Raw genomic sequence first — 16,669 nt, forward strand, 5'->3', positions numbered from 1 at the left:
GAAGACTATGCGTTTTCTGTAGACTAATTGCAGACACTTTTCGTAGAGTGCTGCTTTCAGTTGGTCTCATGGGGAGCAGTACTTGTTGGAATTAATTGTTTGGTTTTCCAGAAGGAGCTTGTAGTAGAGGACTCCCTTCCAATGCCACTATATACACCACCTCATCTTCTTTGGATGAAGACCAGCCTTTGGTGTGGTTGGTGGAGGTTCATTTCAGTTGCCCTACTATCTCTTCTGTTCCACATCACTGTACAGTATCCATTTTCCATCACCCATCACAATTTGTTTTAAAAATGGAACTGTTTTTTTTACGTTTCAGTAGAAAATCGAACGTGGAAATACAGTTAAGAAAGTTTTTTTTTTACTTATGTGGAATCCAAACATCAAAGCAACTAACATAACCAAGCTGGTACAAATGCTTTTAACACTTGAATTGGATATTTTGAGTATGTCGGCTGTCTCCTGCATGGTATAATGTTGATCTCAATTAATGTCTCGATTTCATCGCTGTCAACTGCAGCTGGTCTACCCATCTGTGGAGCGTCGTCCAGTGAGAAATCTCCAGCATGAAACTTCGCAAACCACTTTTGACACGTTCGATGAGTCACAGCACCTCTTCCATACACTACACAAATCTGTTCTTGCATTTCAGTTGAGTTTTTACCTTTATTGAAATAAAGCATAATATGCCGAAAATGTTGCTTTTTTCTTCTGTCTTCAATATTAAGATGGCTACACAAAAATTCACCAACTTTGGTAAGCTTTTTTTTTAATGCATGCTGATAGGACAGCTGTTACAATACACTCTAACAAAATTGTTTCGGATGAAGTTAAAGACAACTAAGTGCTACTACAGCCATTTTATGGAAGAAAACAAATGCACTTGGGCCCAACCCAATATTTAATCTGTTGATTACCTAGTATGGCAGATGAGGACTTAGCTGTCTTATGTGAGCATTCCATATCTCTGTTATCCTTTGTTATTGTTACAGGTTTTTGCTAAACCAGAAATAAATATTACTACTATGATCACATAAATGTGGCCCATTGAAGACTGAAGTAGTGTACTTTGTTTCCTTCTTGTGCAACCATTATTTTAATGTAGTAAATCATTGCTACATGTTTTTCTTTACATCATTTTTTACTTAATTATAGGTAATTAAATTTTTTTTATTTTTTGCGGTACGCGGGCCTCTCACTGTTGTGGCCTCTCCTGTTGCGGAGCACAGGCTCTGGACGCGCAGGTTCAGCGGCCATGGTTCACAGGCCCAGCCACTCCGCGGCATGTGGTATCCTCCCAGACCAGGGCACGAACCCGTGTCCCCTGCATCGGCAGGCGGACTCTCAACCCCTGCACCACCAGGGAAGCCCGTAATTAAAAATTTTTTATGCCTGCCCTTAGGCAATATGGCTTATTTCCTCCTTTTGCATGATATATTCTCCAGTATCTTCCTAATAAAGAGTGTGTTAAGAGTTTTTTTGAGCTCTGCATGTCTGAAAATTTCTTTATCTTGTTCCTATAGTTGATTAATAATTTGGCTGAGTAGAGAAATCTAGATTGAAAATCAGTTTTCCTCCGAATTTTTAAGGCATTGTTCCAGTGTCTTCTTATGTCCATTTCATCTTAAATGACTCAATTTAATTAAAATATAAGTGCAGATGGAGTTGGAGCTAGATATATTCAAGGCCCACATACGTATTTAGGAAAAGCAAGTTAAAACTTGATTCAGTACTCTTAATGTTTGCTTCATAATTTGGGTTTTGATCAGGAAAGCTAATGGGTTGGGATGTAGGGAGAAAAGTTTGGAAGTATGGAAGACATTCGGTGAAAGAGGTAGCTAAAGAAACTTAGGGAAGAAAAAGTATGAAGTGAGTAGTTAGTTTTCTTATGTCTTGTTAACTTGCTCTGAAGTTCATAGTCCAAGTATCATTGTCTTTTTTTTCTTTTTAAAATTTATTTATTTATTTTAATATCTTTATTGGGGTGTAATTGCTTTACAATGTTGTGTTAGTTTCTGATGTATAACAAAGTGAAAGAGCTGTATGTATACCTATATCCCCATATCCCCTACCTCTTGGCATCTGCCTCCCACCCTCCCTGTCCACCCCCCAGGTGGTCACAAAGCACGGAGCTGATCTCCCTGTGCTCTGCGGCTGCTTCCCACTAGCTAGTTATTTTACATTTGGTAGTATATATATGTCCATGCCACTCTCTCACTTCATCCCATCTTCCCCTTCCCCTTCCCCATGTCCTCAAGTCCATTATCTACGTCTGCATCTTTATTCCTGTCTTGCCCCTAGGTTCTTCAGAACCATTTTTCTTTTTTCTTAGCTTCCATATATGTGTGTTAGCATACGGTGTTTGTTTTTTTCTTTCTGTCTTACTTCACTCTGTATAACAGACTCTAGGTCCATCTGTCTCACTAGAAATAACTCAGTTTCATTTTTATTTTTCTGACTTACTTCACTCTGTACGTATGACAGACTCTAGGTCCATCCACCTAACTACAAATAACAATTTCATTTCTTTCTATGGCTGAGTAATATTCCATTGTATATATGTGCCACATCTTCTTTATCCATTCATCTGTTGATGAACACTTAGGTTGCTTCCATGTCCTGTTTATTGTAAATAGTGCTGCAGTGAACACTGTGGTACATGACTCTTTTTGAATTATGGTTTTCTCAGGGTATATGCCCAGGAGTGGGATTGCTGGGTCATATGGTAGTTCTGTTTTTAGTTTTTTAAGGAACCTCCATACTATTCTCCATAGTGGCTGTATCAATTTACATTCCCACCAACAGTGCAAGAGGGTTCCTTTTTCTCCACACCCTCTCCAGCATTTATTGTTTGTAGATTTTTTGATGATGGCCATTCTGACTGGTGTGAGGTGATTCCTCATTGTAGTTTTGATTTGCATTTCTCTGATGGTTAGTGATGTTGAGCATTCTTCATGTGTTTGTTGGCAATCTATCTTCTTTGGAGAAATGTCTATTTAGGTCTTCTGCCCATTTTTGGATTGGGTTGTGTTTTTGATATTGAGCTGCATGAGGTGCTTGTATATTTTGGAGATTAATCCTTTGTCAGTTGCTTTGTTTGCAGATATTTTCTCATGATTTGATTTAAAATCTTCATTAGCTTCTAGACACTGCTCTAGGTTTGGGGGAACTATTTAAATAACCAGCAGGGGGAGTACTCAGTTCCTTTTGCAACAGGGACTCAAGCTGGAAAGATAGTTGGGATTTTAATATGTGCAGTTTAGAACAACAGTTTAAAATTTCTTTTTGTTTTTTCTGATATTAAAAATAATATGCACCTATTGTAGAATAGCTATAAAAGAAAGAATACAATAGAAAATAACACATGTAAATCTACAATCAGGTGATATGGGCACTTTCATGTATTTCCTGTTAAACTTTTCTCTCAATGCTTTTTTTTAAAGTTATTTTATAGATTTATTTATTTTTGGCTGCGTTGGGTCTTCATTTTTGCGCGCGGGCTTTCTCTAGTTGTGGCGAGTGGGGGCTGTGCTCACTGCGGGCTTCTCATTGCAGTGGCTTCTCTTGTTTTGGAGCACGGGCTTTCGTAGTTGTGACATGCGGGCTCGAGGGCACAGACTCAGTAGATGTGGCGCACGAGCTTAGTTGCTCCGTGGCATGTGGGATCTTCCCAGACCAGGGCTCAAACCCATGTCCCCTGCTTGGCAGGCGGATTCTTAACCACTGTACCACCAGGGAAGTCCTCTCAATGCTTATATCTGCTGCAAAATTGATGTTAGTTTTAAAACTTAGGGTCGTTAGTATTACATAGATACTCTTTTGAAAATCAATCTGAATATTCTTTTCCATCCTGGTAAGATCAGAAACAGAACATTTATTCTTGCGTATAAATAAGATTTCTGTTGGTTTCTCATAAAGTTGTAGATTTTAATTTCTGTTCTTTTAAGGAGCAGAACCTCTAGAGCATCAGAAAATTCCTATTAAGCAAAGAAAGGCAGCAGAATACAATGTTGTCTATCTTAAGGATACAACTAAAACATATATAATCAGAAGATGCAAACAGGGCAGCAGTATATTAAAACAGTTGTGTCAGGTTGCTGGCTTGGTGCCTGGTACATAATTTTGTACTCAGTTTTTGGAATGGACAAATAGTGGAATAGGGTGATGCTTTTAAAAAATTTATTGTAATGTTAAGACAAATAAAAATGGAGTACTTTTGTAAAGATTGAAACACACATGAACAGTTTCTTAAAAAGTTATGTGTAAGAAAGCTTGTCCAGTTGGTGTAGCTCTAGAGTATCTCCTCTTAAAAGCTATGACCGAGAAAAACAGTACGTATTATCTACCCAATAACTAATTTATTTATTTATTTATTTATTTATTTATTTTTTTTTTTTTTATGCGTTACGCGGGCCTCTCACTGTTGTGGCCTCTCCCGTTGCGGAGGACAGGCTCCGGACGCGCAGGCTCAGCGGCCATGGCTCACGGGCCCAGCCGCTCCGCGGCATGTGGGATCCTCCCAGACCGGGGCACGAACCCGTGTCCCCTGCATCGGCAGGCGGACTCTCAACCACTGCGCCACCAGGGAAGCCCACTAATTTATTTATAGAAAGAAGAGAAACATACTTAGTGCCTGAGTTCTGGCCACAGTTTTACTAAGATCTCAAAAATATTTATCTTTGAACATTCTGTGTAAGTCCCTCCTTATTTTGAACCAGTTTTGTTGAATTCTGCATTCAGTTCTTGTCACTTACGCATTAAAATGACATAGGTAACAAATGTACACTTGTGAGTGTGGAGAAATCCATTAATCAAAGGGAAGACAGTTTTGAGGAGAGGTTAATGAAGAAATCACATTGCAGTAGTTGAAGAATAAAATCTTTGTGTTGACAAATCTCTATATAAGTGTGCTGGGGAAGAGAAGGAGCAAGGGATAGCATGATGGGGTGAGAGAGAGTTAAAAAAAAAAGTTAATGAGAAACTTGTGCATGGTTGAATGATGGCCTAAGGGGTGGAACAGATTAAGATAGGAAACTTTGGAATCCTGAATGCAGTGTCTCATGACTGGCATCCTGTTCTTCATGTTGAGGATTTTCTTTTTATAGCCTCAAGCCACTGGGATGTAAAGCTTTCTGTTTTTTCCTCAGCCTTTTAAAAAATTCAATAGAGACTATAGCATTTTTACCCAACATTGTGTATTTTACTGCAGCAGAATATTCCAGGCATGTGCAGAGAAGTTTGTTCTGTGTTTAGTTTACCTGTATGGTAAAGCCATACAGGTTGGATTTTTTTTTGGCTGCATTAGGTCTTCGTTGCTGTGCGTGGGCTTTCTCTAGTTGCGGTTAGCGGGGGCTTCTCTTGTTGCATAGCGTGGGTTGTAGGCGTGCAGGCTTCAGTAGTTGCGGCGCCTGGGCTCAGTAGTTGTGGCTCGTGGGCTCTAGACCGCAGGGTTAGTAGTTGTGGTGCATGGGCTTAGTTGCTCCGTGGCATGTCGGATCTTCCCAGACCAGAGCTCGAACCTGTGTCCCCTGCATTGGCAGGCGGATTCTTAACCACTGCACCACCAGGGAAGTCCCTAGAGGTTGGATTTTAATCCATTGTTCTTGGTGGTGGTTCTCAAACTTTAATAGTGCCTAGCTCACCAGGCTGGTTGGTGGGCCTCTCATCACTCAGGATTCTAATTTGAGGTTTGAGTATCCTATCTCTAAAAGCATACGTGGTGATTCTGATGTGCATCGCCCTTGATTGCATTTTAAAAATTGTGGTCAAATAGAATGAAATTAACTATTTTAACAATTTTTAAGTCTATGGTCTGTGACATTAAGTACTTTCATGTTGTTCCGAAACTATCACCACCATCCATCTCCAGAACTTTTCATCATCCCAAACTGAAATTATACCCATTCAACAACAACTCCTCATTTTCCCCTCCCCGCAGCCCCTGGCAACCACCATTCTACTTTATGTCTCTGAGTTTGATGACTTTAGGGACCTAATATAAGTGGAATCATAATTTTTGTCCTTTTGTGTCTGACTTATTTCATTTAGCTTAATGTCTTGAAGGTTCTTCCATGTTGTATTGTGTGTCAGAATTTTTTTCTTTCTTCTTTTTTTTTTTTTTTTTTGCGGTACGCAGGCCTCTCACTGTTGTGGCCTCTCCCGTTGCGGAGCACAGGCTCCAGACGCACAGGCTCAGCGGCCATGGCTCACGGGCCCAGCCGCTCTGTGGCATGTGGGATCCTCCCGGACCGGGGCACGAGCCCGCGTCCGCTGCATCGGCAGACGTACTCTCAACCACTGCGCCGCCGGGGAGGCCCCGAATTCTTTTCTTTCTTTAAGGCTGAATGTAGTCCGTTGTATGTGTATACCACATTTTGTGTATCATTCATCCATTGATGGACGTTTGGATTGTTTCAGCCTTTTGGCTCTTGTGAATATGGCACTCTGAACATTGTTGGGGAAATATCTGTTTGAGTCTCTGCTTTCAATTCTTTTGGGTATATGCTGGATCATATGGTAATTATATTTTTAACTTTTGAGTAGCCACCATACTTTTATCCACAGTGAGTGCATCGTTTTGCATTTCTGTCAGAATGTACGAGGGTTTCAGTTTTTCCATGTCCTTGCTAGGACTTACTATTTTCTGTTTTTTTTTAAATTTTTTAAATTTTAACTTTTTTTAATAGTAGTCATTCCTAATGGGTGTGAAGTGGTATCTCATTGTGGTTTTGATTCACAATTCTCTCATGAATAATGATGTTGAGCACCCTTTCATGTGCTTATTAGCCATTTGTATATCTACTTTGGAGAAATGTCTCTTTCAGGTCCTTTGCCCACTTAAAAATTGAGTTGTTGGTCTTTTTGTTGTTGAGTTGTTAGGTGTTCTTTATGCATTTTGGATATTAGTTCCTCATCAGATCTTGGGTTGCATCTTAAGAAATGCTGGCTTGGGGTAAGGAGTTTGAATTGTGGAGTCAGACCAGCCTGTGTGTGAATCTTGGCTTGTGTGTAAGTTCCCTTGCATATTAAAACTGCCAGCTACCAATCTGGAGTGATCTACCTCTTTCTTGGGCTCTCCTTGTCCTCTATGCATGGGCACCAGTTTCAGACTTCACCTGGGGACTCCTGAGGTCGCAAACCTACAATGTGTCAGGATTTCATTGCTTTTTAAGGCTGTGAATAGTTTTTATTTACATGTACATGCTTATTTTGTTTATCCATTCATCCATTGGTGGACATTTGGGTTGTTTCCAGTTTTTAGTTATTGTGAATAATGTTATTTTGAACTTTGACATTTAAACATACATTTGAGGGACTTCCCTGGTGGTCCAGGGGGTACGTACGACTGCACGCTCCCAACCCAGGGGGCCTGGGTTCGATCCCTGGTCAGGGAACTAGATCCTGCACGCATGCCGCAACAAAGAGTTCGCATGCGGCAACTAAGAAGTCTGTGTGCTGCAACTAAGGAGTCTGCATGTCGCAGAGAAGATCCTGTGTGCTGCAACTAAGACCTGGCACAGCCAAAATAAATAAGTAAATATTTACTTAAAAATACCCAAACATCCATTTGAGTCCCTGCTTTCAGTTCTTTTGGGAAATCGAATTGCTCAGAAGTAGAATTGCTAGATCCTATGGTAATTCTATGTTTAATTTTTTGGAGGATCCACTGTACCATTTTCTATAGCAACTGTATCATATTGTATTTCTACCAGCAATGCACAGGGGTTCCAGTTTTTTCCATATCCTTGCCAATACTTATTACTTATTTATTTTTTGACAGTAACTATTAAAATGGGTGGGAGTTGGTATCTCACATTGTGGTTTTGATTTGTGTTTCCCTAATGACTAATGATATCAAACATCTTTTTATGTGACTGTTGGTCATTTGTATGCCCTCTTTGGAGAAATGTCTATCAGACTTTTACCGAGTTTTAAACTGAGTTGTTGAGTTGCGGGAGTTCTTCATATATTTTGGGTACTAGATTCTTAGTTGGATATGTGATTTGCAAATATTTTCTCCCATTATATGAATTGTCCTTCTGCTTTCTGATAATATCTTTTGAAATTCATAAGTTTTAAATATTGATGAAGTTTAGTTTATTCATTTTTTGTTAACTTGTCCTTTTGTGTCATGTCTGAAACCGCTGCTTACTAACTTCTGTTATTTTTTGTCAGACCCTTGACAGAAATCGTTTGACCACAGATGTATGGGTTTTTCTGGACTATGAATTCTGTTCCATTGACTGGGTCTATTGTTATGCCTGTACCACACTGATTTGATTACTGTTATTTTGTAGTAAGTTTTGAAATTGGGATGTGAGTTCCAGTCATGGAACTTTCGTGGTTTTCTCATAGAGTCAGGATGAGTTACATGTTTGGTATCAATGTGTGACTGTATAGGTGGGTTATTGTCAAGGAGGGAACCTCACCTGAGCCTTGGTGTCCAGAGTTTTTACTGGGGCTTTGCTGTGGACTGCATATTTGTGTTCTCTATTCCCAACCCCCATTCATATGTTGAAACCTAATCCTCAATGTGGTAGTATTTGGAGGTGGAGTCTTCGAAAAGTAAATAGGTCATGAGGGTGGAGCTCTCATGAATGGGATTAGTGCCCTTATAAAAGAGGTTCCAGAGAGATCCCTCCTCTCTTTAGCATCAGTGAGGAAGTGGGCCTTTGCCACATTTCACCGCTAACACTGAATCTGCTGACACCTTGATCTTGGACTTCCCAGCTCCTAGAACTTGAGAAGTGTTTGTTGTTTATAGGCTACCTACTTTATGGCGTTTTGTTATAGTAGCCTGAACAGACTAAGGCTCCATTACGTAGACATAAATGGCTGATCTCAGGCTCCAGTTCTTCTGTGTGTGACTTAAAGCCTACACTCTAAATCATACTGTCTTTCTGGTGTCACCAGCCCCCATGCTAACAGTATGGGGTGTGATTAGCCACCACCCTAAATCACATTATTAGACTGTCTGGTGTAACTGAAGCTCTCAGGCAAAGAAAGACACTTCTGTCAGCCATGGTATTCCAAGGGTATAGACATTACTTTCCAGAAGCCAAGGACAAAGGCTAAACTTGTTTGTTTGTTTGTTTTTTGGCCCGCTCTGTGCAGCTTACAGGATCTTAGTTCTCTGAGTATAGATCAAACTCAGGCCCCAGCAGTGGAAGCACTGAGTCCTAATCACTGGACTACCAGGGAATTAATTCCCTAGCCTTCCTTTTAGGTGAGGTGAGATTCTTTACTCCATGTTTACTTTTTCAGTCTTTCCCTAATAGGTCTTTTACCCATGGTTGTCTTTCTTTTCACACCTTAAGAGCCCATGTTTATGACAAACAAAATCCTCTTCTCAGTCTGCAAATGTCTCTCCCTAATTCACATTCATGTGCCCTCATTTTGAAGTGAATTTGTGATTGCTGCCTTAACTCACAGAGTTACTATAAGGCTTCAGTGAGGGAAAGAAATTAAAAAGTGGTTTTTAGAATTAATCTCTGCAATCTTCATACTGCCTCTGCATGTTTATACTAACTTCTGTTATTTTACTTCTCTGTATTGTGTTTTGTGACAGGTCTAATGATCATATCGATTTCTTGAGGACAGGGTTCATGATGTTTCTCTGTGTTTTCTGTGCTTAAGTGATTACAAGCGCTGGTTTGTTGAATTTAGTTTTCAGTAATGCTAAAAATATATTGAAATTCCATTTGTTTTTAACCACCAGAGTGGCTGCATTTGGTTGTGCAGGTTGAAAACCGCAGTGCCCGCAGAGGCCCTGTTCATAGTCATGTCCTGCAAAATTTGTATATTTATTATGCTACTCTTTTAGTAGATGGCAATAAAGCACCTTTCCTAATAAAATCAGTATGTTATGACAATTTCCAAATATATGGAAGTACAGTGACTTGAGAAGGGAGTGTCTTTTTCTCATTTGCAGAAAAATGTAGCCCTATTAAGAATATGGTCCTTGGGCTTAAACTAGCTTGAATTTTGATCCTGGCTTTGCTATTTACAGATACATGGTCTTGAAAAATGTCTTCAACAGTTAGTTTCTTTGTCTGTGAAATGGAATTAATACTACTCATTTCAGCATAAGATATCACCTAGGATCTATATGAGGTAATAGACATGAAACATTTGCAGTGATGTCTGGCAGCTACTGAATTATCTTAGTCTGTTCAGGCTGCTGTAACAAAAATGCCATAGGCTAATGGTTTATAAACAACACAAATGTGTCACAGTTCTGGAGGCTGGGAAGTTCAAATTTAAGGTGCCAGTACATTCAGTGTTTGTTGAGGGCCCACTTCATGGTTCCTAGCCATCTTTTTGTCCACACATAGTGGATCTCTCTAGTACCTCTTATATAAGGGCACTAATCCCATTCGTGAGGGTTCCATCCTTGTGAACTAAGCACCTCCCGAAGTCCTCACCTCCAAATACCATCACATTGGGGATTAGGTTTCAACATATGAATTATAGGGGGGACACAGACATTCCATCTGTAGCATAAATATTCAGTTTGTGATAGCTAAACGATTGTGCTTCTTTTCTTTTTTTTTTTTTTTTTTTTTTGCGGTATATGGGCCTCTCACTGTTGTGGCCTCTCCCGTTGCGGAGCACAGGCTCCGGACGCGCAGGCTCAGTGGCCATGGCTCACGGGCCCAGCCGCTCCGCGGCATGTGGGATCTTCCCGGATCGGGATACGAACCCGTGTCCCCTGCATCGGCAGGCGGACTCCCAACCACTGCGCCACCAGGGAAGCCCTGTGCTTCTTTTCATTGGAGCTGGTTTTACTTTAGTAGTGTGTGATTACAGAGTTATATCTGAGGTGGTTTACAATTATGTAAAAGTAATTTATTCGGTTGCATGAGGTCTTAGTTGTGGCAGGCAGGCTCCTTAGTTGCAGCTCGAGGGCTCCTTAGTTGTGGCTTGCCAGCTTCTTAGCTGTGGCATGCGAACTCTTAGCTGTGGCATGCATGTGGGGTCTAGTTCCCGGACCAGGGATCGAACCTGGGCCCCCTGCATTGGGATTGCAGAGTCTTAATCACTGCACCACCAGGGAAGTCCCATAATTAGGTAAAATCTTAATTCGGGGGGGGGCGGGCTTGTGCGTGGGAGTCCATGTGGGCGCCTGCGTGGCAGGGAGCAGTGCGGGGTCGCCGTGGCGGAGCTGCAGCAGCTCTGGGTGCAGGAGGCGGTGGACTCTATGGTGATAAGTCTGGAGAGAGAACATCCGGAAGATGCAGGGCCTCATGTTCCGGTGCAGCGCCGCCTGCTGTGAGGACAACCAGGCGTCCATGCAGCAAGCGCGCCAGTGCATTGAGTGCTGCCATGCACCTCTATCTCAAGCCCAGGCCCTGGTGACCAGCGAGTTGGAGAAGTTCCAAGAGTGCCTGGCCCAGTGCACAATGTATTGCAACGACAAAGTCAAAGATTCAACAGATGTGGGGAGTAAATAGGTTCAGGTGAAGCGGCTGCTGGAGAGTTGCATGACCACGTGTGTGAATGGCCACGTGAACCTCATCCCAACCATGACCAAGAAGGTGAAGGAATCTCTCTCATCCATTGGGAAATAGATGTCTGCTATTGGCCATCGGGGCTGAAGGCAGCAATCTATTTAAAAAGAGGAATGGGGATTTGGGTTTTCTAAGGAAAGTTTATGAATGAGGAAATTAAGGATGGCAGCAAGTTTAAGGCCTATATCACTTGCCTTTGGGGTCAGAGATAGCAAGGGAGAGTTTTTGTGGGCCTGAATTTCACGTGGCAAGTGCTTATCCTGGCAACAGGGTGTCTCCCTTGTACCAAATCAGAGCCCTCCAAGGTACCAGATTCTCATAGTACACAGTTACCAACAGGCTGGCACGTTTATCTGACCTGATTATGATCCAGTAGAGTGTGAGGAGAGGTGTTTCTATTTGTTGCCAACCTCCTGTTTACCAGAAGGATCACTACCACATTTTACACAAGCTGGAAATAAAACAAAATCCACGAGGTCACTAATTTAGAATGGGAAAGGGGGCTTCTGGGGCTTTGTTTTGCGTGGTTTTGTCTTATATACAAGGGCACGAAGTTACTTTAAGATGTAGAGTTGGTAGAGGTAGTTTGGATAAAAGCTTTGAAAGGGTGCTTGTGGATATTCATTTCTGGCCGTCAGGATGTGGATGCGCATTTCTTAAAATTCTCACACATGACATCTTTCAGCCTGGAGACGCTGCTAAATTATAAGAAGCACTGTCACACTGGAAGGGGAAGCATGTTGCTGCAAATGGCATTATTTTATACTTTTTTAATGACTGAGTAGTATTTCATTGTAATTATATACCACATCTTCTTTATCTATTTATTTGTCAGTGGACATTTAGGTTGCTTCCATGTCTTGGCTGTTGTAAATAGTGCTGCTATGAACACTGGGGTGCATGTATCTTTTTGAATTAGAATTTTCTCTGGATATATGTCCAGGAGTGGGATTGTTGGATCATACGGTAACTCTATTTTTAGTTTTTTAAGGCACCTCCATACTGTTTTCCATAGTGGCTTTACCAATTTACATTCCCACCAACAATGTAAGAGGGTTCCATTTTCTCCACACCCCTCTAGCATTTATTATTTGTAGACTTTTTAATGGGATGGCCATTCTGACCAGAGTGAGGTGATACCTTATTGTAGTTTTGATTTGCATTTCTCTGATAATTAGCAACGTTGAGCATCTTTTCATGTGCCTATCAGTCATCTGTATATCTTCTTAGGAGAAATGTCTATTTAGGTCTTCTACCTGTTTTTTATTTGATTGGGTTGTTTGGATTTTTTGTTACTGATTTATATGAGCCAATTGTATATTTTGGAAATTAAGCCCTTGTTGGTTGCATCGTTTGCAAATATTTTCTCCCTGCCCATAGTTTGTCTTTTCATTTTGTTTATGGTTTCCTTTGCTGTGCAAAAGCTCATAAGTTTGGTTAGGTCCCATTTGTTGATTTTTGTTTTTATTTGTATTGCCTTGGGAGACTGACCTAAGAAAACATTGCTGCAGTTTATGTTAGAGAATGTTTTGCGTGTGTTCTCTTGTAGGAGTTTTGTGGTGTCCTATCTTAAGTATTTAAGACATTTTGAGTTCATTTTTGTGTATTGTGTGAGAGAGTGTTCTCACTTATTGGTTTACATGCGGCTGTCCAGCTTAACCAACGCCATTTGCCAAAGAGACTGTCTTTTTTCTGTTGTATATTCTTGCTTCCTTTGTCAAAGATTAAATGACTGTAGGTGTGTGGGTTTAATTCTGGGCTCTCCGTTCTGTTCCACTGATCCATATGTCTGTTTTTGTGGCGGTACCACGCTGTTTGATTACTGTAGTTTTGTGGTATTGTTTGAAACCTGGGAGGGTTATGCCTCCAGCTTTGTTCTTTTTCCTCAGGATTGCTTTGGCAGTTCTGGATCTTTCATGGTTCCATATAAATTATAGGATTATTTGTTTTAGTTCTGTGAAGAATGTCACGGGTAATTTGATGGTAATCGCGTTAAATCTGTAGATTGCTTTGGGTAGTGTGGCCATTTTAACAATATTAATTCTTCCAATCCAAGAGTGTGGTGTATCTTTCAATTATCTTTAGCTTTCTTTATCAGTGTTTTATAGTTCTCAGTGTATAAGTCTTTCACTTCCTTGGTCAGTTTTATTCTAAGTATTTTATTATTTTTAATGCGATTTTAAAAGGGATTTTTTTTTTTTACTTTCCCTTTTTGATATTTCATTGTTAGTATAAAGAAATACAGTCAATTCCTGAATGTTAATTTTGTATCCTGCTACCTTGCTGAATTTATCATTTCTAGTGGTTTTTGTGTGGAGTCTTTAGGGTTTTCTACATATAGTATCATGTCATTTGCATAAAATGACAGTTTTATCTCTTCTCTTCCAGTTTGGTTACCTTTTGTTTCTTTTTCTTGTCTGATTGTTGTGGCTAGGACTTCCAATACTATGTTGAATAGAAGTGGTGAGAGTGGCCATTCTTGTCTTATTCCAGGAATCAGCAAAAAGGCTTTCAACTTTTCACCATTGAGTGTTATGTTGGCTCTAGGTTTGTCACAAATAGCTTTTATTAAGCATCTTTTTAACTAATTGCTTTTAAGTTAAAGTCTATTGTAATTTTATTCAGACTTCCATCTTCTGAAGAGTAGGCGGGTTAGGGTTGAACTGTAAGTAGAGATTTGGTTAGAGGGCTGTGAGGGAAGGAGGGACAAAGACTTGCATCTGTAGCCTTTGAAGGGGTCTTGCTGATAATCCTGCCTTTGCATGAGAATAAATTTATCACAGTTGGAGTTTATAGGTTGCTGTGCTTCAACATCTCAACAGTGAGGAAGCAGGAATGGGAAAGAACCAACGCAAACTCATTGTTTGCCTTTGAGTGGGGAGGGATCAGTAAAATAAAATTGGACCCAGAGTGTGATGTATTAGCAACTGTCATTGTTTTATGTCTTTTAAGCCCTTAGATTAAGAGTAATGTCAGTGGAGCCATGTCAGTGGAGCCAAGAGTGGTTTTAGGCAGCCTGGCATGGGAACTTGGTTTCTAGCAGAGGAATTTTCCATTTCAGAAAAAAATAAGTTTCAGACTAATGGTATTCTGAGCTGGTGTACAGGGCTAGTGGAAAATAATTCTGCTTTTCTTTTCAAGTGTTGAAAATTAAATACATCACCATATTTCCAACATTGTTACATTAAGAAGTTCCGGATTGTTGAGAAGAATGAGAAAAAGAGGGCTAGATTGCTAGAGATTAGGATTCTAGCATCAGAGTCTTAGAATAGCTGTAGTAAATTAGTCTGGTTTGTTTGAACAGTTTAGGTGTTTGATGACACCCAAACTAGGTGATTATTGTACTGTAAGTTTAAGCATAATTGTACATTCCAGACATTTACTACTTAGCCAAAGTACTCTTAAGTTTGAAAGTATATGAAAATTATACAAAATGTGGCAACCGTTTCCTTTATTTTCTCTGATGACAGAAGAAGAAATGAATTTAAACTGCTACATGATTTAATGCTTTTCTGACCGAAAACTTTAAAACACTGGAATGGCTATGGATTCTTTCCTGAAAAAACTCTTCCATGAATGGAAAAGATAGTATAGATATGAACTTCCTTAAATGAAGCAATGATTTAGGTGACTCCTAAACTTATTTAGCATATGCTGAAATTATTTAGCAGACAAGGGATAAACCAGCAAGTTCCGGAAGCTAGCACTTTTAGAGTTTGCCTCTTGTAGAACGTAAGTTATAAGTGAATCCTGGTTTTGAGGTCATAGAAGACATAAACACATGAAAATAACATTCTCTATTGTGGCAGTGGAGGTGCTATTGGAAGTGCTGATTTCCAAACGAGTGGTTCAAGGAGGATGACTGAGGGCTATAACAGTACAGGAGGATTTGTGAAGAAGGTAGTCCTTGGGCCAAATCCTGAGGGGTCCAGCAGGTCAGACTGAAGAGAGTTGGAAGGACAGCCTGGCAGGAAACAAAGGAAAGGGCAAAGTTGTCTTGAACCTTATAGGCAGTTTTCAAAAATTTTGTTATGCTTTGTGAAAATTTATTTTACTTACATGTTTTTTTCTCGGACTTGTTCTAATACCCTTTATTTTCTTATTTATTAACGTCTGTTGTCCCCACATCAGGAGGGTCGGTCTTTCTTAATCGGCATTGCCTGACTGTGAGAAAGATAAGAAGGCTAGAGCACTGGTTATGGGGGCAGCTCATGGAATAGTGACTTTGACTCTGCAATAAACTGACCTTTTCCAATGAGTCATTTAATTCCCTTCTTCTTTATTTTTAATGTTTTTTTGAAATATTTATTTGGTTGCGCCGGATCTAAGTTGCGGCAGGTGGGCTTCTTAGTTGTGGCCTGTGAACTCTTAGTTGTGGCGTGCATGTGGGATCTACTTCCCTGACCAGGGATAGAACCCGGGCCCCCTGCATTGGGAGCTCAGTCTTATCCACTGCGCCACCAGGAAAGTCGCTTAATTCCCTTCTGCTCCTTAAACTGTCTGAGAGGCTGTAGAGTTCTAATCAGTAAGCTGCTTTTTCTTATTTCTCGAGGTTTGAAATATTATAGTTGGTCATTAGATTAAGACAGTATTTTATGAATCATAGTGTATGAAAATATAAGCATCTTTATAAAAAATGTCTAAAGTACCTTCTCATATTAACTCTGCTGAATGTTAATCAGCTCTTCTTCTACCTTCCGTTATGGTGGTCTGTGGTACTATTATTTCACAGTATTGTCATTAGTGTCAATTTTATCTTGGTAGTCATCTTGAGGTAAGTATATTTATTATTCTCACTTTACTGATACAGAAACTGGATCTTGGGAAGTGTCAGTGTAACCAACCAGTAGCTCAGCGGTGACTCAGGCCAGGTCAGTCTGACAGCACAGCTTGAAGATGGGAGCTGAAAGGATTTGTGTGCTGCTTGTGGAATTTCCTGGATGTTTCTAAGCTTGAGGAGGATAATAACTCAGGACATTTGGAATTAGGACTAGCCTGGGAAATTGAGGATCTATGGGTAGCCATCACCCAAGTACATTTCTTCCTTTGTTCAAGTCCAAGACAGCTTTCTCCAGGAAACATTCTCTCAATCTGTTTTTGAGCTCATTAGCCCAATTTTGGTCTGTTTCTTCCTCCACTCTAATTATATCCTTAGAACC

The 16,669-nt window shown here is 40.2% G+C and overlaps 1 protein-coding gene and 1 pseudogene across 6 annotated transcripts in view; both read left to right on the forward strand.

The window, feature by feature from the left end:
* SPIDR (scaffold protein involved in DNA repair) overlaps positions 1–16,669 on the forward strand; it is a 344,503-nt gene that overhangs the window by 18,045 nt on the left and 309,789 nt on the right. The window lies entirely within an intron of this gene.
* LOC116742344 lies at positions 10,109–11,570 on the forward strand (annotated as a pseudogene).

This window comes from Phocoena sinus, chromosome 17, assembly GCF_008692025.1.
Source record: "Phocoena sinus isolate mPhoSin1 chromosome 17, mPhoSin1.pri, whole genome shotgun sequence".
NCBI classification, from domain to species: Eukaryota; Metazoa; Chordata; class Mammalia; order Artiodactyla; family Phocoenidae; genus Phocoena; species Phocoena sinus.